This window comes from Macrosteles quadrilineatus, unplaced genomic scaffold, assembly GCF_028750875.1.
Source record: "Macrosteles quadrilineatus isolate MER2022 unplaced genomic scaffold, UCM_ALF_1.0 Scaffold_23__1_contigs__length_1887923, whole genome shotgun sequence".
Taxonomy (NCBI): Eukaryota; Metazoa; Arthropoda; class Insecta; order Hemiptera; family Cicadellidae; genus Macrosteles; species Macrosteles quadrilineatus.
The window spans coordinates 610,861-634,103 of record NW_026542616.1 but is presented as its reverse complement, the minus strand read 5'-3'; the positions used below and the strand labels follow the sequence as shown (position 1 = coordinate 634,103).

At 35.7% G+C, this 23,243-nt stretch overlaps 1 long non-coding RNA gene across 1 annotated transcript; it reads right to left on the bottom strand.

Annotated features, from left to right (window-relative positions):
• Positions 1 to 16,731: 16,731 nt before the first annotated feature.
• LOC129005573 (uncharacterized) lies at positions 16,732 to 20,662 on the bottom strand. The gene is made up of 2 exons (XR_008491835.1): positions 20,552 to 20,662; positions 16,732 to 16,988 (listed from the first exon to the last, which is right to left on the bottom strand). It is a non-coding gene; the product is annotated as an uncharacterized LOC129005573 (long non-coding RNA).
• Positions 20,663 to 23,243: the final 2,581 nt, after the last annotated feature.

Genomic DNA, 23,243 nt, shown 5'->3' with positions numbered 1-23,243 from the left:
TACTTTGTAATTGCTCGAATTCGAGCAACATGTGCACTAGTAATAAATATTATATAACCATTACGGTACTATTGCGACAATTATAATTTATAGCAAATGCCCAAGTTGAACCGTTGACTTTGGGTACTTAAAGCTTCAAGTAAACTTCTTATCTTATTGTATAATCTGACCTGAAGCATGTAACCAGCAAATTGTAATAGTGTTCGCATTCCTCTTTGGTCGCATAACTACATGTAAGTGGACAGACAACAATTTACAAATATAACGTTATTTTATCATAATAGTTAAAAAAAAAATTATTCAAACAGAACAGAAAAATAGCCTTATGCTACAAGTTACAACAGTATGTTAACTTGTCATTTTAAAACTGGTCGTACCATCACTTTGTGACTGGAGGCGTTAACCACTGATGGTTTAATTGTTGCACCGAGCTCTAGGCAGAGTTGCATTCAATGGGAGTAGCCTCTTCATTGATTATAATTGTTTTCACTGATTAATGAATGATACAGCTTTGTGCCATTGTTCTTAGTGATGAAAGAGTTACACTTTCAAAATCTTTCTACGATCACGAAGTTGGTACACGATTTGTGAACGTTCGCTTTGTATTTATGAAAGTAGGAGCGTGAAGTCAAGTTATTGTCGATTTGTGTTTGGTTCTTGAATACAATCATAGATTAAACTGATGAATTTGAATAGTGGAAATAGTCTTCTCGTCATATTGTATTGTAACATCCGAATCTTGTTTTCAAAGCCGTATGAATCGGCCGATGACAAGTTTTAGGTATATAAAAACACAGACAAGGATAAAACATATTTGAGTTAGTTAACTGAACTGACTGCTTTTTACAACGACATATTTGTAAACTACGGCTTTCGTTGTAATATCACAACCAAATTGTAAAACACACGTTGAAAAATTACCTTACGAAATTACGATACGATAAACGACGCACAATCGATAACAAAAACATAAAATTTCTTTCAGCGCAATTAATCACAAAATCAAACAATCAAACAATTTTCAAGCCTACCTCGTTTCTTAATTCAATAATAAGACTGAACTATTTTTGAAAAAAATAATTAGTTTTTTTCAAAGAAAATATAGTGATGGATTTAATTTTGCGATGAATACAGCAATTTACCAGTAATTCAGTGCAATACATATAAGAATTGGGTACCCAGCCTAACGAAACATATATTCTTTTTTTCTAAGAACTCTAATTTAGTTTAGACCCAGTACGACAAACAAAACGAGAAAAAACTTCAGCCTCCTGCGCAACCGAAAATGAACATACCAAGACTTCAGATTTTACAATAAGATGGTAGGTCTCAACGTCTGAAGTACTTGCAAATCTAATATGGTTTCTATCGGATTTGAAGGAAGTTTAGAGGTACAATAGCCTTATAGCGTATCACGGCAATTTTTAAATCAAAATACGAATATCTGCAAAATAAATATAGGCTTCCAATTGCATTGTACAACCTAACCAAAGAATCCCTCCTGCTGTGCCTGCAACGTACTCCGTACTGCACCACAGTGCAAGAACCTGCCTTGACCGTGACACCTTCATGGCGACCGTGACAGTCAATCTCGCGCCAATATCGCCTTGTTTCCCGCCATAATGTCCCCCGTCTGCACGCTTTCACCCTTCACCATCCTCCGCCTCTGCAATCTAGTTTACTCTACGGGTTATCTTAAACATACCGCAATGCCCTACTTAAGTACTGCGATCTACGATTTTCTGCCTGTTTACTTGTCAGGGAAATCGCAATTTTGCACGTATAGTTTCTTCACAAAACATAACGAAACTGCATACTGTTTATGCCATTACTATAGGTTGGCCGCTTAGAAAGCGACCTCCTCCAGCATTGGTTTAGCATTAGCGCGCAGGTCGTTTTCTAAGCGGCCGAACTATAGAGGCCATCCAGTGGTCGAAAACTCAACCAAAAATATGTAATGTACTTCTCTATTTTCACCCCACACTGTAAATAAAACATGTAATTGGAGTAATTTCTTTCTTTCATTTGTTTTGATTTTCTGTTTATATTTCGTCACCAGCACGGCAACACATAAGGCTCGTGTTATTCTTTTAAATTTAAATACATGTTTTGTGCTTATTTTTGAGCATATTTTAATTTATAAAGAGGTTCTGCACATCTACAGGAAAATTTCTTCCTAACAATATGCGTAGATTTTTCCTGCGATGCACACGAGCTGATAAAAAAGGTTTTAAAGAAACATGCATGTCTATTAATATATAGATACTTAAAATTACTTTATATTCTAGTCCAACACTTTATATGTATGATTGTATTACTTTTTACTGAAAACTAAACACCAACTCTCACACATGAGTATGAATGAAGCTTAGAAGAGAACGTAGAATGATAAATTGTTTATGCAGCTTTATAACTACGACCACCACTGTATATAAGTTGATAGGCATATTCATTAAAAGCCTAGGAACAAAGAACAACAGTCCCAGATTCAATTTGGGTATATTATTTTTAATATTGGATCTTGGATCTGGATATTGCTTCTTGAGTTTTGAGTCTTGAGTACATCGGTACATCGGTACATCCTAAAACTCTCAATGTTGAATCTTATATCTTAGATCTCTGGTCTTGCATTCTACACATTACATCTTGCTCCTTCAATCTTGAGTCTTGAATTGTATAATGTAATCCTCAAAATTTAACTCTGGGTGGTAAATCTTTAAAGTTGAGTTTTAGATCTTGGGTCTTGCAGATTAAATCCTGAACACAACTCCAGGTGACAGAATCAGGAAAGTACTACTCGAAGTCATACATCTCCAAACTAATTAACTAGATGACCACCTAGTCTAGCTCGCCAGCTCACTCGCAGAAATCCCTCATTTCACCTTCTCGCCGCCTTTCCCCACAAGACTGATGAGGCAGGAAGCGGTGCTGATAGAACTGGAACTGACCGGAAGTACAACAATGGCAATCATCTGATTGTGAGGGGTCAGCTGATAATTAGACCATCGGTTCGCCCAGACCACTCTCACATATTCAATTAACCTTGCAATCGAAGTGCTTTCTTTCCTGGGGTCCATTTAACAAGGTCAATGAAGTCTCATGTACCTAGCAATTACGATTTAATACATTGTTGTGCATTTATTTGGGATATTGTGGGAGAGATTTGTTCAACACAATTTTAATTTGCTGGCTTTTTTGATTGGTTATACTTTGTAACCTACTCGTTGTTTATTCTGAAGTGTACGTTTGTTTGATGTTGAATGAATTTGGCACTGTGTAATACCACAAACAATATAATACTGACGTTTTAGCAATTATACCACACGATCGTTGATTAAACGTTCTACTTCAAATAATTTGTCATCCTAAACGGATCAGCTGAAGGAGATTTTAATGTTTATTTCCTACCGTTAATCGTATGTGGGTTGATGTGTTCTATCTAACCTCCTCAGAGGCTACGATTCTATATTTATATGTTGTTATTTTAGAAACTTCTAAATCGTTATGATCCATTAAAAATATATATTTGAAAATATTTGTGATCTAGTATGATAAGCAAAGATCAATCACTCACTGTAAAATGTACTGTAAAATAAGAGGGAAAAGTTTCTTCGACAGCAACGTGCTCAAACATTACTGCATTGTAATAAAATACCAAAATAAGCTTCGAATACACTAGGATGGAAGCTGTGTTTGCAATATCCAACATCAGTGGTTTAAAGCTTATTTCGCCCTTTTAATCCATTTAATATACCGCGACATAATTGCTGCAATTCTTTAGATAAACATGGGGTTTATACGTTGGTTTCGTTTCACCGAGTATAGTCAATAGTTTCGCTTTTGATTTTTGAATTGAATTGAGATTTTCGCCAGTGAATAGGTAACGTTATTCTACAGAACACGTCCAACGAAAGATTTACTGTTGCTGGGCTTAGCCAGGTCATGAACTCCTGCTGTAACATATCGTTTGTCAGAAGACCAGATCCAGTTTCGCGACGATAAGAAGGCCCGGTTCACACGAGCAACTTATCTAGCTGCCTACTTGACTAGGTAAGCCCGACTGGGTGAGTTGTTTATATCGTTGGTAGCGGACCACAGGATCAAATGTAGCCGTTCGGCGTTCACACGAGCGTAGGGCGACGACTTGCGAGCCGCGTTCGGAGCTTTGTGTCCCGAACCTATAGGACTGGGTATTATAGTCGGGCCCCGCTTCCTAGTCACTCATGGCAGCTACCCACCCAGTCACCCGCTCTAGCGGCGTAGCAGCTGCAGTACACGTAGCCTATGGGAGCGTTCACACGAGCGATCGGGTAGTCGCGCTGCAGCTCGCATTCTTCCCTTTGTCCTCATTGTGCGCCAGTCCCAGTGATGGATCCGAGTGACATCGATGTCGATATTTTTATCGAATCAGTGAAGCAACGACCGTGTCTTTGGAACACTTCTCTTTCGGAATATCACGATAAAGTTAAGAAGACAAATGCGTGGGAGGAAGTTTGTTGTGTTTTTTACTCAGACTTCAAAGAAAAATCTGAGAAAGAGCAACGTGCTTTAGGTAAGTGGTAAACCACATTTAATTATGAATAATTGAACAATAATTATTGATAATGATTAATCGTAGATTAATTAATCATAAATAATTAAAAAGTGTTGTGCCTACGTAGTTATATGATAAATGCAGGCTTAAAAAGTGGAGCTGGGCAGGTCGCATACTCACTCGAGAGGGGGGAGAGATGTTTGTGACTATTTGCTCTACGACTTCATGAAGTGTGGTATCGTGGTGAGTCCACTATCTAGTAGCACCCCCAGGTAGTTGACGGTCTTCTTCCAGGGAACTGGCTGGTCAATGATTGTGAGTGAGTGTCCGTCTGCTTGTCTTCTGGAGCGTGCGAAGCAGATGGTGTCACACTTGTCCACATTGACTTTCAATCTCCACTTCGTCAGCCAAGGTTGTAGGATGGCCAGCTGCCATTGGACGTAGACTCTCGACATCCTGAGGTTGGCAGAGGTCGCTGTGAACAGTGCGTCGTCAGCAAAGAGGGATAGCTGAACTCTTGGGGCTACCGGCCTGTCGTTCGTGTACCACAGGTACGAACCCTGTGGTACACCAGACGAGATGGGACGACTAGTGGAGATCTTCTGCTCAACACGGACACTGAAGCTGCGATGATGAAGGTAGCTTCGCATTAGCTTCCACAGGCTACCAGGGAGAGGAGACGAGGCTAGCTTGTAGAGCAGTCCTTCATGCCACACCCTGTCGAACGCTTTGCTGACATCAATCAGGATGGAGGTAGCGTGAAACTTCTTCTCAAGGGCTCCAGAGATCATGTAGTTTTCTCCAAACAGAATCGGTAACTCTTCTTACGATGTGCGTCACTGTAGAATGTCCAATTCTGTAGTGGTAATGCAACTCTTTCATGCTACAGCCACTTCCAAGATACCTAAAATAAAAAAATAATATTATAGAATTTATTTGTAACCCTTATAGGAGGTAATTATCTGTTTCAGGATCAAAGTTAATCAAGAAATGGAAAAATTTACGAGATGCCTATTCCAGGCATGTAAAGAAAAAGACAGTCTCTGGCCAAGCAGCTCTAGGCCGGAGATATATGTACGCAAGACAGTTAGAATTTCTATCTGATCCCGGAACCTCTTCTCCAACCGTAACCAGTGTTGATGATGAGTCAGAATCAGCAGTGTTAGAAGAGGATCTTGATGATGATGTCGATATTGATGATCCCGACCGTCCATCTTTAATGTCGTCTCCCGTTAATGCCGCCGTCGCCGAGCCCTCAACAAATCCTGATGAACTTCGACCACCTAAACCCCCCTCTACAGGAGCAACAGCAAAAAGAACTGCGAGCAGCTTCAGCAAACTACCTCCTAGTAAAAGGAAACTAACAATCGAAGAAAATTTACTAAATTTTATGAGATACCCAGAAGTCACCGTTCCAGCCATCCAGCCAACACCTCAAGATCCAGATGATGACAAAAGTTTTTTTGATTCACTTTTACCACTAGTTAAAACATTGCCACTCAATGCGAAGCTCGATTTCCGAATGAGGGTATTGGGATTGCTACAAGAGAAGAGGGCTGCGTTCTGCCCCTGCAGGCTTTCAAGGCCACCTACAACAGATGTTCCACCAGCCTTTTGGCAGCAACCAATTCAATCCACAACAACACTTCCAACAGTCAGTCTACCGATACAGTGCATCTTCGCCACGTCTGTAGCCACCGCAAACAACACCACCACCACCCAGTAACCTGCCATATCAGTGGGAACACTCTGGCCCACCCAGTAACCTGCCATATCAGTGGGATCACTCTGGCTCAACTAATTCATCGTTCACGTCACTTGACGATAACGTGAAGTGAAGTGGCCGAGTGAAAAAGTTTTACTTAAAAGTGTACTTTATAGTTTAAACGTTTCTTCTGTAGCTTCACTCCTACTTATGGCTACTAATAATTTTCCATTCATATGAATTCGTATGTAAAACATATTATTTGTTATTCTTTTAATATTGCCAATTAGGTATAAAATTAGTTTTCGTCTACTATTTCATTTTTTATAATTTTTGCATTTACATTTAATAGTAGTATTTATTAATAAGTTTCTACGAACCTTTCTGTTACTTTTTTACCACAGTGTGTATATTTAATCATTTATCATTTTAATTGTTGAATTTCATTAATTTTACTTGTATACTAAATTTTGCTTCTTATTATTTTGTATTCAATATTTTTCATTCATATTTTAATTAGCATTTTATAGTTCAAACGTTCTTTCTAGAGCTTCACTTTACTTGCGGGTCTACTAATAATTTTCTATTCACATGAAATCGTATGTAAAACATGATATTTGATATTCTTTAATTATTGAAAGTTAGATGTATAATTAGTGACTTATTTACCGCAGTGTGTATATTTAATCATTTACGAGTAGGATTAATTGTATTTTATTATTTTTAGTTTTATACCTACTTCTTTTAGCTAATGTATTGTATTATACTTTTTACATTCATATTTTAAATTGCACATACAAGGTATAAGGTCGTTTTAGTACTTGACAAAAATACACGTTTTGTACAAAAATACAGGGTTGTTTTTATTTTATACTAATAATTTCATACGAGCTCACTTATGAAGTTAAACGGGGCAAAGCCCGCGGGTACAGCTAGTAATTTTATATTTACATGCAAATTATGTAAAATGTATAATTTAATACGGTTTAATTAATGACAGGGTGTCTATTTTTCGTCTACTCTTTTGTATTTGATATATTTTGCAGTAACATTTTATAGTATTAGTTCTTATGTTAAAACTGCGTATGAACCCTTTTGGGACTTATGTTATTAACCGGTGTACATTTAATTTCATTAATTTTATGTATTCTTCTTTTTCCGACGCTTCGTAAATAATAAATAATATTCATCACTGAAAAACCCATATTATTTGTTTTCAGCGATTGGTATCGCCGTTGATTTTTCAATTGAGGTGGGATTTTCGCCGTTGAATAGAGTGGATACCAATTACAGTATGTAAAAAGGTTGGAGCCGATTTTTCATTACATTAAATCAATGTTGAATATACTTGTTGTCAAAAAGTTTAAAATTTGAATGAGATTGTGGCCTTAATTTAAAAACCATTCCCTCTAGCTTTGCTGCCAAAAATGCTACAGCAGATAGTGGTCATATCTGTTTAGAGTTTTTAAAAGTTCTAAACTAGTCATTTACAGCAGAGAAGACTGTAGGTGGCTAAATTCAACGATTTGCAGTTTCACTCCAAAACTGGTTTCAACTTAACATTGGATTAGAATGTCTGCTACACTCCATTGTCAACGGTTTCACACAACCACTTCACTAAGACAGCTCGGTGGATTCGTGGTTCAATCATTCACCGGTTCCTCGAGCATGTTTAACGTTATTCTACAGAACACGTCCAACGAAAGATTTACTGTTGCTGGGCTTAGCTAGGTCATGAACTCCTGCGGTAACATATCGTCTGTCCGAAGACCAGATCCAGTTTCGCGACGATGGGAAGGTTAAGGTGGAAAGTTGCGATGGTCCAGAGAGAGTGGAGGATGGACCGGTTCAGGTCCGGCGGTCCTCGGTCCAGTGGAGACGGCGGAATGGCGGACTGTACTCTGCAGCAACGGGGGACGGGGAAACTGGATTTGTGGTAGTTTGGGACTTTAATTATCCAGCTTCCCACAATCGATCAGTCGGTGGCATTTACCATTGAGACACTGCGGTTAAATAATATAGGAAAAAATATATATATTTTTAATCCTACGATAAAAATATGAAAGAGTATTTTGGGTGGTGTAGTAGCAAAAACCTTAAATCATTAAATCATCTGATGATATGAGTTTATTACCCACCAAGTATATAGAATTTTTCTGGGGATAAAACGATTCTCTCTATTTCAGGATAGATTTATAACGTGTGCTACATTGCTGTGCATTATCAGAACCGACGTTAAGTTTTAATATAATAGATCTTGAAACTGTTTTGACGCTTACGAAACAGCGTAATGGATTGGTAATATTGGACTACGCTTTCATATGGGACTTGTTTATAACTGATCCATAGTAATAACAAATTTTAAGGTTTGGGGTTTGATTTTGAGTGTTTAGTTTAAAGTTATATTAGTAAACGTTATTGCATTGTTCAAACTCTGTTGCTAGTTTTCAACTGTGTCGCAAACCACGATGTGGAAAGATACACCGTTTCTAACCACTACAATGCGATGAATCTCTGATTCACCGGAACCACACCGAGGAAGTGGTCAGTTCACTTAGCCAGTCCGTTTGAACATTCGGTGAAATCGGTAATGAGCAAAACTACTCACTTGTTACAGCAATTCACACAATTTCTAGTTCCTGAAAGTACTGCTAATTTTCAACGAAACATGGGTAAGGGCAAGAAACCAGCCATTCAACATCCAGACTGTACAGCATTTCCTTATGGTAATTATAAACCTCAGATGCCGATGACAATTAACTGTGTATGTTCTTTTAACGTGGCGATGCAATACTTTTCGAAAAGAGTTTTTTTATGTTGAGTAGAATGGATTTATTAAACAACAAACTGGATAACCCAGTGATTGGCCTAGAACCTAGTACTCAGTTAAACTCAACAAACTTATGGAAAAGTCTTGACTTTTTGCAATATCAAGACTCCAGACACAACCACAACCTCTTCCTCTCTTAAACTGCCTCCTAGCCTATATCTGACAGAACTAGCAGCCTGCCTTACCGCATATACCAACTCTGACAATATCACATGTTCGTTTCAGACATTGAAGTTCTTTTTATAAAGTGTCCACAAAAATGTTTGATTTTTTGCAAGGTATTTTTTGCGAATTCGATTATTGCCCACGATCATCGAAGATTGACTGAAGATCGTATTGAGCCAATTTTAGCACATCTTGGAAGAAAGAAAAATACTGAATACGACTTGCATACAGAGTTGCATACACAACTACAAATCTATGCAACTGCCTCCTATATCCGACAGTAGTCCTATATACCGTCCTGTCCTACTGGCAGTGATGTCGCGTGCTCGTTCTCAATGTTCGTGCGAGCATCTTCCGTCCGCCGGAAACAGTCATCTCAACTGTCACGACTTCCGGCAAAGTGGACTGGACAAGTCTAGTGGCACTTGATTGTTCATTATGTATACGACAGTGATGTATGAAATTGTACTTGAACCGACAGCGAAAATAACAAGATTGCGTCACTTTTCCAAACTACTCAAGGACCAGCATTTCATAAGTGAGCAACAAACGATGCGGTTGGTTGATTTCTTATTTAAAAATCATTAACACTTGGTCAATGTAAAGTCGATTTTAAATGTTAACAAAATATTTAGATAAAACAGTAGTTTTTTTCGATACAAATCATTTAATGTCAGGAGGTCCCTCGTGTGTTGTGTCTATGCTGTGCTCTCTGGTTGTTTGATTAGCTGGTCCGTCCTGCGCTCGGCAAGTTGGTGACGAAATAACATGATCAAACTCATTTGCAAAATGTAATATTTAGAAACAGTTTAATATTGTAGTGGGTATTTAGCTGAATAACACTAACTAGATGGTTTCCTAGTCTTCACTGATTGTGATTGAGCATTATAATATAACTGTTCTACCTCTAAAACCGATGTCTTAGAGCCTATAAAGAGAATTAAGGTACTTATCTGTGGAGCCTAGTTCTTTTGTACTGTAAAAGTCAGAGTTCATTATTTAATTTAGAGGTTTAAGATTCATTTATAGCGGTGACATGATGAGGTTGACATGGTCTGAGGTCTATTTAAGTTACGAAATTTTACATTCGCAACTTATACAATTTGGTTACCTCACTGTCCTGTCTAGTAGTTAGAGGTATTATGTCCTCAAGGTCCAATCTCACAATTCACCAAAGGTTTTTAGTACATAAATGTAACCCACTGATGCGTAGATAAAACCTTAAACCTTACGCCCACCTATAAATTATAGGTATTTTAATGCTGGCAAACTTTCCCAACTTTGAAGAATCCCAAACCAAAACCCACACAATACAATACCATTAATGGTCAATACAACCCATAGAAAGCTCCGTAGGCAGTGACCCAGATGGTGTTTGGTTTGTGGAGGAAGATCTAACCATTACCTTCCTGACAGACCGACGGAGGGCGCTGAACCTTCCAGCTCCATCTACAGCTCCAGCGATAGTTAGGGCAACAACTGGAGCGCGTTCTCCAGCGATGTAGGCTGGAGTGCTACTTCTCCAGTAGAACCAATCCCCAGCTGGACCAGGACAATTGAATTGAAATCGGTGTTTGTTTAGTTGTTCAGTGAGTTGATTGAGGTAGAACCATTCATTATTGAAGTGATGTTCTTTATTGTGATCAATGTTCAAGTTTCTTCCTTTCAATCAATCAATATTGAACCAGTATTGTTTGATTGATTAACCAATACAACAGGGTACGCACGGTATGGATCATAAACATAAACACATGACGTCACTGGCCCGAATGCTTAGACTAACTGTAACAGCTGGTTTGACAGTCCCATTTAAACATTAATAAAATCGTTTTTACTTTCGGGCCAGTTACATTATTTGTTTATTTGTATGCTCCATACAGTTTCTATCTAATATTTGTGAGTGAGGGTATTTAGTTTAAGGGATGTAGAATGAGATTATTGCGTTGTTACTGACTAAGACCAGCTGGTTACTTAACCAGTATTTGTTTTATGTAAAATACAAAGATATACTTCAGATACAAACGATCAACAGGCTTCTACAATTTTAAATGAACTAGTGGTCGTCCAGTGGTCGAAAACTCGACCAAAAATATGTAATGTACTCGCATTGAATATTGGATACTGAAGTAAATATTCCATCTATTTTCTACCAGTTGTCGCCATTTTTTTAAATTAAAAACACGTAGTTGTGTGAACCAGTATGCGTGTCTAAAATTTAAGTCATTCTATAAGTTTAAATTTGTTGGTGGCTCACATCAACTATGACGAATTTAAATAAAAAAAACTGGCGACATTTTTAACATGGGGATGACTTGTCGTAGTTGTAAGTCAAATGGACAGGCTTCTCTATTTTTACCCCACGCTGTAAATAAAACACGTGATTGCAATTTCTTCCATTTGTTTTGATTTTTTGTTTATATTTTGTTGTTATTTCGTCACCAGCATGGCAACCCATAAAGCCCATGTTAATTTCAAATTAATTTTTTGTGCATATCTTTGAGCCTATTTTAATTTTTAAAGGGATTCAGCACACCTACAGGAAATATCTTTCTAACAGAATGCGTAGATTTTCCCTTCTATGCAAACGGGCTGAGAAAAAAGCTTTTAAAGAAACATGCTTGCCTATTATTAATATATAGATGGATAAATACTTCGCAAACATTTTTTTTAAATATTTGCCAGTCCACACGCATCTAAAGACCTGTGCATACAACGTATCAAGGAAAGCAAGAGGTGAGCCAATATAGTACTGTACAATAATAAAACTGTACATACTAGAGAACACAGAATATAAAGTGCTCTCTGGTACATACTAATAACCACACACGACATTGCTTTCTTGGGTTTGCAGTGTCGCGTTACTGCCCTCATAAGACTAAGTTAATTACGTATTTTATTCATGTTGTAGTCTTCCGGAATTGGCAATTATTAATAAAATTATAACAGGTTACGTACCTTGACGTCCACAATTCCTCAGTCTGGAAGTCAAGGTACCTAACCGGTTAATATATTAGCAGCAAACGAATTATAATCGTGTTCGTTTTTTGTACAGGTTGAAAAATTTGCGAGATTCTACTTTAACTTTGATGTGGTATATTTTTGTATCCATAGAAAGTGCTTCGCTATTTACTTATTTAGCGATACTAAACACAAAACGGCAGATTTATACGGCATTATGGAGCAATGAATTAAATTTATGGTAAAAGTCAAACTATAAAGTCCGTAACAACGTATTGTACACTAAATGATGTAACTAGAATGGGATAAATATTCGCATGACAACTTTCACTAGATTATTTAAGTAAAATTGTTTACGCTTCGTACATAATCGGTGACTTGGAGTAGAACTTACTTACTTTCCATTACTTTCATGACTCTAGCCTATTAAATCCTCAAGTACCACCATTAATATAAAATTATAAATCTGACACAGTTTAAAACATAAAATACTTTATATCACATTTCAGGCTTTATTGCTCTCCTTACCTATGACAAATAGAAAAGTAATAGTCAATTTAACTTATTACTGTCGGTTCTCTCATAAAGTGTTATATATACAATGTATTCTATACTCAGCCTAACCTAACCTGTGTCCAGTATATACAGTACGGTAGGCTAAGTTTATTGGTTGGTGTCAGGTGTATGCGACTCTTTTTCTCGATATGTGTTCGTGGAGGACAGATGGATATCTTGCTAGCTAATATCCCTTTATTATTAGAAGTATCCAAAATGGTGTTCAGCAAAAAATAATAAACAAGCAAAAATAGCAGCTCAATGTTAAGCTTTTTTTAATGGCAACTAAGGTGGAATTTGTGCGGGAATCAAATCGCGTTTGAGACGAATGAGTTCAAAACCCTCAGATGTTTCTGATAGTCATTCCCATTTACTGGCAATGATTATCACCGGTGACTAAAATACATAGTTTATTCGTGATCGATACATCTCGTAAATCAAAAGTTCAATTCCGAATCGGATTACTATGTAACGGATAGCACATACAATATCCATTGTCTGGGCCGATAGCCTATTGGACTGAACTAACTGAAACTGATGGAATTGTGAACCCAATAGAATAGACTAATGGTTGGATGGTGGATTACATGGAATGATGAACAGTTAAATGCGTGCATTAGTTTGTGGACTGTTCTAGTTAATTGCATACTGAACTTATAAAATTACTTATGACCAAACGTCTTAGTTGCTTATAAATTGATGATTGCGATGGAAAATATAAACTCGGGACGAGGACCAAAGTATTTGTGCACTGATGAATGGATAAACTGAGTAACTGATGGATTTATGGATCCATGGACCAGCAGACTGATGGATTGGACTATTAACTAACGGACAGATGACTTACTTTCCAGTCCATTGCAGTACATAACAGCTTTCAAACTGCTTCTGCCAATTCGTCTAGGAAGAGTTACAATTGAGCTGAAACGCCTACTGTTGAGAAAATGGCATCAAATAACCGGAAAAGTGTTGGAAATATCCCAAGTTTTAGGATGAAACATCCAAATTGTTTAAAGATTTATATTTACATAGGTATATAGGTACACATAGCTACTTGAATTGGACATAATCTACTTTATGCAAGGGGATTTCTAAAGAATCATAATCCTTTTGGCTGAATACGTAGGCTATGTGTGACTGGAGACTGACTGAACTTTAATGTTTTACCTTATTTAACGTTAATTTCAGTTTGTTCTTCAATCTTTGGTTACAATAACCGTGGTAAGCAGTTTACAAACGTACTGTTGTGTAATATAAAGTTTTAGGCTAAACAGGAAACTAATAATAAAAACAATACTCCCTTCTTATGAAAGAGATAGAGCTGTAATATTTCTGTCTCTGTCTACATAGCTAATCGATTTGGATAATCTATTTGCTTAATACAATACAGATTGAATGTGGGGTTTCTCTGCAACATATATTTTTCGCCCATCCCAATAAACCAAATTTTATTTTCTCCTCCTATACATGGTATCCCCCTTGTAGGATATCGGGGTAAAATTAAAACATCGAAAGTTTCCCGTAAACAACAAAACTTTTTTTAATGCTCAAGATTTGTATTAAGAACATGAAGTGAAAATTTCCCAAACGTAAGTGAAAATTATGACAGTAGAGATACCTATAAAAATAAATACTTTTGAGAAGAAAATGTAAAAGCCAAAAGTTAATTCTACATAAATTGTTTGATTTTTTACTTTCAAATCAGAATAAATTTAATATAAATGCATTACTTTAAAGTTCCCCATTTTTCAAATGTAGGAAATAGGCTAAGTATGAAGGAAAACTATCTATTACAAATTTTTAACATGACAGTATACACTTGAAAACATTTATTTTAGAAGTATTAAGAAGCATTGCAATTAATATTTCAATACGAAATATTACGTACGTATCCTGGTTATATTGCAGAAATACATTAAAATAAACGGGTATAGTATCTATGGTTAAACCTTGATAGCACTTGTAATATTTTTGCACTCCTTCATTTTAAGAAATGTGACTACCACACATAGACGTTGCAGTGATGGTGTCTTTTAACTGCAGGCGCTTTCTTGGGGAATCTCAAATGTCAAAACTTTTTTCATCAACGAACTAAATTTTTAACCACAATTTTGCAGAAATCTTTGATTTTTGTTAGACCTAGACAATTCATTCCCATGTTTGTTTATTTATTTGTATTATACTTTGTTTAAACAAATATGATCTTTTATATGTAAATAATGATGTTATTTGTGTAGCGTACATCTTTCTGAAACAGTGTTTTTATTTTTTTTATATCCGCAACATAATATATTATCTGTGCCTATTTACCATCACAGACTATAGAACCAATTAATGGTCTATAGTCCGTGATACCATTTAAAACTACATCACATCTCTTCTTTTTTAATAAAATTATCACCCACCTATGTTTAATGATTTTATTGATCATGTTATATCATGTCATATACATGTATGTAGGTTTATTGATTATAAATTGATACCGGTAATTACTTTCATTAAAAAAATAAGTGATCAAATTTCTCTTTTGGTGAATTAACGTTATTAGAAGGCCTTTATGCCTTTTACGATGTAGTCATATTGAAGAATTAACTTAACGCACAAAAAAAAATCATTACATCATCACCCTAGTGGGTGTTGAGCCCGGTGCAGCTGGTAGGCATGCTGCATGCTGTGCTCCAGTATCCTTTTTGGCCTCCTGGGAGCTGGGACCATATGGATATGAATATGCCAAGAGGGAGATGTAGAACTCTAGAACTATATAGAAGACATTAATATCGAGAGCTAGTCTACGTCTGGAAGCATCGAGGAAAGAAGACATGTATGGACAGTGATTGAGCCGCCCAGACCTCCAAAGACAAAAGTAGTAGAGGACTGAGAGACCGAGTGGATAGGAAGAATCCAGTATGGAGAGCCTGAACCTACATTGAAAATTATACAGGTAAAAGGGATCTGGAGACAAGCCTCTGCAGTCGGAAGGCAAAGGACCACCTAACAGATCTTTTGCTAGCCGTATTTAGAATTGAAAATCGTGAATGTTGTGTATTGTAAATAGATCTGGGATAGATCAATGTAAAATCATGTGTGAGTGGCAGCCAATGAGAGAGTCCTGAAAACCTTGATAAGATAGTGGATGGCTATGGTCAGTCTATAATCAGAAACACCTTATCACCTTTAAAACATCCCATCCCAATTTCGAAGTTTTACCAAAAAAGTAAATAGAGTTGAATTTGAGCTACAGACAGAATGTGCTGATATCAAAATTAGTGATTTCAGGGTACTCATCGTAAACCATTGTAAACCAACTCATTGTAAACCATCACAGTAAGGAAAACATAATTTTGACATTAGATTACTATTTTAAGAGGCTCATTCAACTACAGTATTATAATAGATTTGAATAACAAATTTGCTACAATTAGTCCATATAAATGGGATTTCTATTATCTACTATCTATGGGATTCTATGTATCTAAAAGCCAATGGCTCATGCACATCATATTCTGGATATCAATCCGGAATTATTACAATTAGCAAAAGCCTATGCTGTAATAGTATATTTCGTACCTAGGGCCGAAAAACCATTTCGGTCCGTGGTACGAACACCATTTTTCACCACTATACCCTATTACCACTATTCACCACAATAATAATAATAATGTGATAGTCAACACAACTACAACTTTAAGGTTATGTGAAGAAATAATTGGAGGAATCAGCAAAAATAATAATAATTAGTTGCTAGGCAACGGTGACAATAAAACAATTCTATTGCAATGCTATGGATATTGATTGTGTTTAATATGCATTCATGTTTAAGAAAGTAAGTGGGCAGCTGATTTTGCGGTCCTAGGGATGTAAAAACCTGCTCGGTCCCCAAATGACGATAACAGCTGGCATGGCCAGCAAAACGTAACTTCCAGCACCCAATGTATGTAAAACAGCTAAGAACATCGTATTGCGGTGAAAAATAAAAACATACCATAAACAATAATACACAAACATTCAATTTAATTTTAAGGGACAAAAAGTGATCATTTAGCCACAAGTTCTTCAGGTACTACTTCGTCTGCTGGAGTCGAGGAGTCCTCCTCTACAGGTAGAACTGTTGTGAGATCTGATACATCGTCTAGCTCAGAAACTCCTTCACTGCCACTCTCCACCTCCACCGCGGGTACAACCTCGTCCTGAGGGGCCGCTAGTGTCTCGATGACCAACAGCGCGACTAGAGACAGGATCACCTGGAACATACAATTCTCATCAGTTTTGCTAAACTACTTCTTTATCAACGTCGTACCTGTTACAAAACTACTTGTTACAAATTACCTGAAAGCACAAAAAATATCTCAAATGACACTTGTAATAATGTTTTTACACTTATACTGTTTAGCCTACTCACAAGACGGTAAATACATATAAAAGATTGTAATCGATTTCGATTGGACACTAATCATCATCAGACCCATGTGAATAGAATAGGTGTCTTGAGAGTAAACCGTATAAGTGTAAATCTATATAAATAAAATTAGAGTTTTGTCTGTACATTGCTTAGAATAATGAACTTTTTGGTTATTTTTACATTTCATAGGTCAGAGAAACCGAATCAAACCTTATCTCAATTTCTGTCTGTCTGTCTGTCTGTCTGTCTGTCTGTCTATCTGTCATTCTCTTGGTAACGCTAAAATACGCACTTTATTACAACTACTCCTCAATAACTATAGCACTGTCCCGCCTGAAACTTATTTTCCAAATACTATACATATATGAGATGGTTTTAGACGTATTTCATCGAATATGAGACAGTTAGATATTTAACAGTAAACCCTTGAAAATCAAGTTTTTGTCGATTTTTGACGTGGAATTTCTGGAAGCCCATGTTAACCTTATGAGAAATGAAATTATTGAATCTTAACAGCTGTTTCAATTAAACAAGTTGGTTCTGTTCTGTGATGTTCAATAGCATTAAAGTTACAAGGATTACCAACAGGGTGCAGCACTAGCACTATTATTTCTTTTACATTTATGACAACAGCTAATTTGCAACCTGGAGGCGAGTGAGCGTAGCGAACGAGCTAACCTGAAGGCAAGTGAGCGTAGCGAACGAGCTAACCTGAAGGAAAGTGAGCGCAGCGAACGAGCTCCAACATACAGGTGAGTGAGCGTAGCGAACGAACTTCAACCAGGACGTGATTGAGCCATGCAAACGAGATCAGATAGTAAAAATAAAAGTAAGCCTACCGTTATAGGATCGACCGGCAGACACAGAGGTAATTTAACCTTTTATTGATTGTCATACCGATCCGGAACAACAAAAAACAACATAAAATGAAGCTATGTATAATAGTTTGGCCAGCATATCTTAAAATATGCAAACCAACTGCTGTTCGTTATATAAGAAGGTTTCAACTGAATATTATAAGATCCCCGTGCGTAGAACGGGTACACAGCTAGTATAATAATATTAGAAGTGTTATTTGACATATTTTTTATGCTTTCAAGATTAGTTTTGCTAAAGAGATTTAACGTGTTGCAGCATGCTGTAGGAAGGATAAGAGAAGTGGAAATAAAATCTAAGATATATTTAAACTGAAACTGGAGAAATTATTATTGCCAATTAATTAAATTTAGGACTGGATTTAACTGAAATTTTTATTTACGATTTTTTTAAATGAAGGATGTGTGTAAAATAGAGTCAAATGCCCTGTGTAGCTTTGTTGCTTTAATACTGTGCATGATAAGCTGTTCCTTAAAATGGGACAATAGGACCATTCATTTGAACACGGGATAAAACATTATAAATTACAGAATACAGAACTAGGCAGAAGGTCTCAGACTAATGATCGCAAAGGTCCAGTTCAATTCAATTCTTTGACATCACACACACATTAATCGGGGCAGTTTTTTATCTGAATTAAAAGAGGGGTGAATAATGTGAGCTGCTGATGATCTACGTAAATTTTTACTTACTACTTCAGACTGTTTATTTAGCCAGTACCATTTATTAAACAGCCATTAGGAAAGGGTCCAGTTCCTAAGACCTTGGAAAATGAATTTAAACATAAATTTTGCCTTAAAAAACATTACGGTGATTTTTGGACACAGTTATAGTACCCCAATTAGTATAAATTACCGTTCAAAAGTTATTAAAACTTATGTGATTTTCCCATTACCCATAAAATTTTAAAAATCGGATTATAGAAAGTTTCACCAATTTTTGTTGAAGTTTAAATTTTTGGTTTTTATAATTCCAAACAGAATACAACCCAAATTGCTGTAAAAAATACGGTTCAAGAGTTATAACAACTTTTGTTTTCAGAAAAACAAATGTTTACCCCATAAAACCCCCCATCAACCAAACCCGTTCACATGGTCCAATCATGCTGGTTCGGGAACTCATTCGGTTTATCCAGTCTTCAAGCCAAGTTTCACCAAAATCAGACCAAAATTACCAGAGTTACCACTTCCTCGGACGTATATAATACATGCACATACACAGTATACATATACAGGGTGTTCAAACAAGGTGTGGACATAATTTACGTAATGATAATGATTTCCTTGGGTTAAAATAAAGAGAAAATCAAGAATACATTTTTCTCAAAAATCACTTTTTTTAACCAGATATCTGCCATTTTGTATTTTTTATATAATCATTTTTATCATTGAATGTTTTCAACCGATCTTTATGAAACTTGGTATGTATAATAAGGTAGAAGGTTAAAGTATAATAATGTTAAGGTAGAAGAGACCCATGTTAGAAAAAACTGATCTTGATTCAACTTAAAATTTCAAAATTGCGACCATTTATGTTTTTTTCACTTAAATTACACAAAAAAGCTGATTTCATGAAAAAATGTCATGTACGCAACTTTTATTTAGCATTTTTGAATCCCTATCAAACGGTACCAAGTTCAAAAAGATTGAAAAAGAAATAGCTGAAATATTTCGATTTTTAGTTGTAAAATTGGGTATAGAATAAGGCTAAGATAGTCCGGTTTTCCCCACTTAGTACCGTTTAATAGGGAATTAAAAATGCTAAATAAAAGGGTAAATGAAATTTTTTTATAAAATCTGTCGTTTTTGAGTCATTTAAGTTAAAAAAATTAAAAGGGCCGACATTTTGAAATTTTAAGTAGAATCAAGATGGGTTGAATTTTTTTCTAACATGGGTGGCTTCTACCTTAACATACAAAGTTTCATAAAGATAGGTTGAAAAAATTCAAAGATAAAAATGTTAAAAAATGCGGATATATTGTGGTTAACGAAGCGATTTTGGAAAAAATGTTATTCTTGATTTTCTCTTTATTTTGATCCAAGGAATCACTACATAAATTGTTTCCCCACCTTTTTTGAGCGCCCTGTATAAAGATTTGAACGAATGATGATTTGAAACAAAGATGTATACGAAGATTTGACTGAAAACGCTAAAAACTATCAAAACATTTTTATGACAAAACTATAAAGTTTTTTGGATTGTTTTTTTTTTTATATTTTAATATTAAAAATGTTGTATAATTTGGTATAGAATCTGATTTAGTAGACTTGATTCAGACATGGATTAATTGGTGAAACTAAATTAAAAACGTCTTTAAATTGTAAATAAAAACTGTCGAAAACAAACAACTTAAAAAGTCAAATGTTAAAAGTTTTTAAAAGTACCTAAATGATTATTTATTTTCATAAATTTGAACATATGGAAAACTAGATAGAAAACTTACAGTTTCATTTTTGACTATCAATACAATATTACAAGATAAAGAAATGAAATAATCTCAGCTCAGCACTATAAATCTTGTGCACTCACCAGCTTCATGGTTCGCAGGGTTGTGTCGGACTGTGAATGAAGAAAAACAGAAGAACTACCTCTATAATCATCCAAGACCTGTTTGGTTTTATTTATACAAACAAATTACACTTATATAAGCCTGCATGAAGTATGATTATGAAAAACACCTCAGTCCAATTACAGGAAATAATGGCAGGATGAGGTCTGTTGGTGTGGGAATACCGCGAACCATTAATTTCATTACAATCATGTCCAAGCTCATGTACGCACTTGCTACTCCTTGGAATATGAGCTCATATACAGGTACACAATTATGTACTACTGTACTTTTGATGCAAGGAAAAATTTTTTTTTACGAACAAAAATTGTTTAATTGAATTAATTATATATTATTTTGCCGAATTAAAAAGTTATATTATTATTTTCTTCTATAATATGGAATTTATAAAGAGACACACAACACCTAAACAACTAACTATAAGTGCAAGAACCAAAGTAACTTAAAAATAACATGCTCAGACAATGGGTTTTTGAAGGAAACACAAAATGTTGTCCTTATTATGATAAAAATTGTATTTAAATCACTACCGGTTTTACTTATTATGTTGTGATGTATTTGTATGTATGTGTATCAGTGTATCTGTACTCTATTGTGAGACCAACAAGCCATAGTTTCTTTGAATGTCAATATTTTTTCTCTCAGTTGCTATATAATAAACCATTTGAATCTAAGATATGATACTCATGTTAGTTATTTGTTATAAACACAAGAAAATATACTTCTGGAGGAATAACTTCAGACATTAAAATTTGGATCTAAAGTGCATTATTTGATCCCAGGTACCGGTACTAATACAATACATACTATTATTGCAGAGCAACGACACAAACAGATTAAGTTTTTAAGTATTGAGATATTCACAAATTAAATTTGATAGTTATTGGTTTGCATAACAAAATTAAGGTTGAAAAAAACGGGAGACAACAATCTGTAAGAATACTAATTGGATGGTTTGTTGAGTAAATGAGGCATATCAGGCAAGTAATGAGTACAACAGAACTGAAGGTTTCTGCAACCTTGCTTCAAGGCATGCATCAGAGGTAGAATAATCCAATAGTCCAATCAACACCAAATGACACATGATCTGACAATTGAATCCTTAAAATTACACAGACCATCTTGTGGAATTGTAACTTCATGTTCTTGTGCAACACAAAATTGGTTTGATTGAACCACAATAGCACTAATTTTGAGTTTTTTTTTCAGCACATTTAAATCAAAGTTTGGTTGCAAATACTGTATATGTTTTGAGTCCCTGAACAGGACCAAAAATATCAGTTTTTTGAAAGTGATGTCTTTATGTGTATGGATGTGAACAGAGCTTGATATGTGGGTAGTGGGTCGATAGAATATTTTTTTTGTTTTGTTTGGAAATTTTGATTTGTAATGGTGATTTTCCCATAAAATAACAAAAAAAAGGATTTTGATTGAAATTTTATGGTCATTAACTGTAGACAAAATAATGGTAAATCCCTAATGCTGTACAAATTGTGACTTTTGTGATTTTCCCCATAAAATTTCAAAGTCACTCCCACCTCTTACCAATGTTAAGGGTTATTGAGCGGAGCGAGCGAAGCTCTTATACTACACTCCTGCTTTTTATACTTTATACTATAATCTGAAATGGCGACCAGACAAGCTAATGGGAGAGAGTATGCGTCAAATTACTGAGATTGTTTATTTTACAGTGGCGGTTGCTTGTCAGGGGTTGTCCCACACCTGAAGGGGGGTTTGGGGATCCTCCCCCAGAAATTTTGCTACTTTAAAGTTGTTTGGTTACTCTTTAAAGCCATTTTCAAAATACTGTATTCTATATAACTGTGTCTAAAAACTACTCTTTACGACTCATTTTGTTTTGCTAGTTATTATTTTTCCACAGACTATAAATACCACTAACTATACTTGGTGTTTAAGCCTAATAAAGTGGTATCAGATAAAAGTCTCAAAGAGGAAAAGAGAAAAATAGTTCCCTTGTTAGCAGTCTAATGGGTTACCTGGTCTGGTTTGTGTGGCTATTACATCATTTCTGAATATCACCTAATTCTTTCCGTACCCTATACAATCCATAGTGCTCCTAAAGACGAGTGTAACGATTATATAATTGCATATATTAAGACGATTACGAAATAGAGTTTTTTTGGTAGACCTTGATCACCCAAAAACCAATTTTCGACTATCAACCAAATTCTTTCTGGAACCTATATAATCGATAGTGCTGGTCAAGACGAGTGTAACAAGTATATAATTGAATATGTTAATAAAATTACGAAATAGTTTTTTGGTTTGACCTTGATCTCCAAAAAACCAATTTTCGACTATCACCAATTCTGATACCAGTATGGGATAGTAGACCCTTGTAAGCCCTCTTTAATGAGTAAGGACATTTCATTATTTATAAGGCAGAAACTTACAGAGGAAGCACCAGTGGTGCAGTAGCACTTCAGTTAGTGGTGTCTCACTGACAAAATGAAGGTCCAGCGCTTCTCCAAACCTCACTCGCCATCACATACTACAATGCACCCTAGAGGCATTCCTCTGTGCAATAGGAGCAAGGTTGTGTATTAATATTTCCTTATTAATAATACCGGCTTGAATATACATTCAAGCCGGAGCAAACATTCAACTAGTATTTAAGTTTTTACTATTATA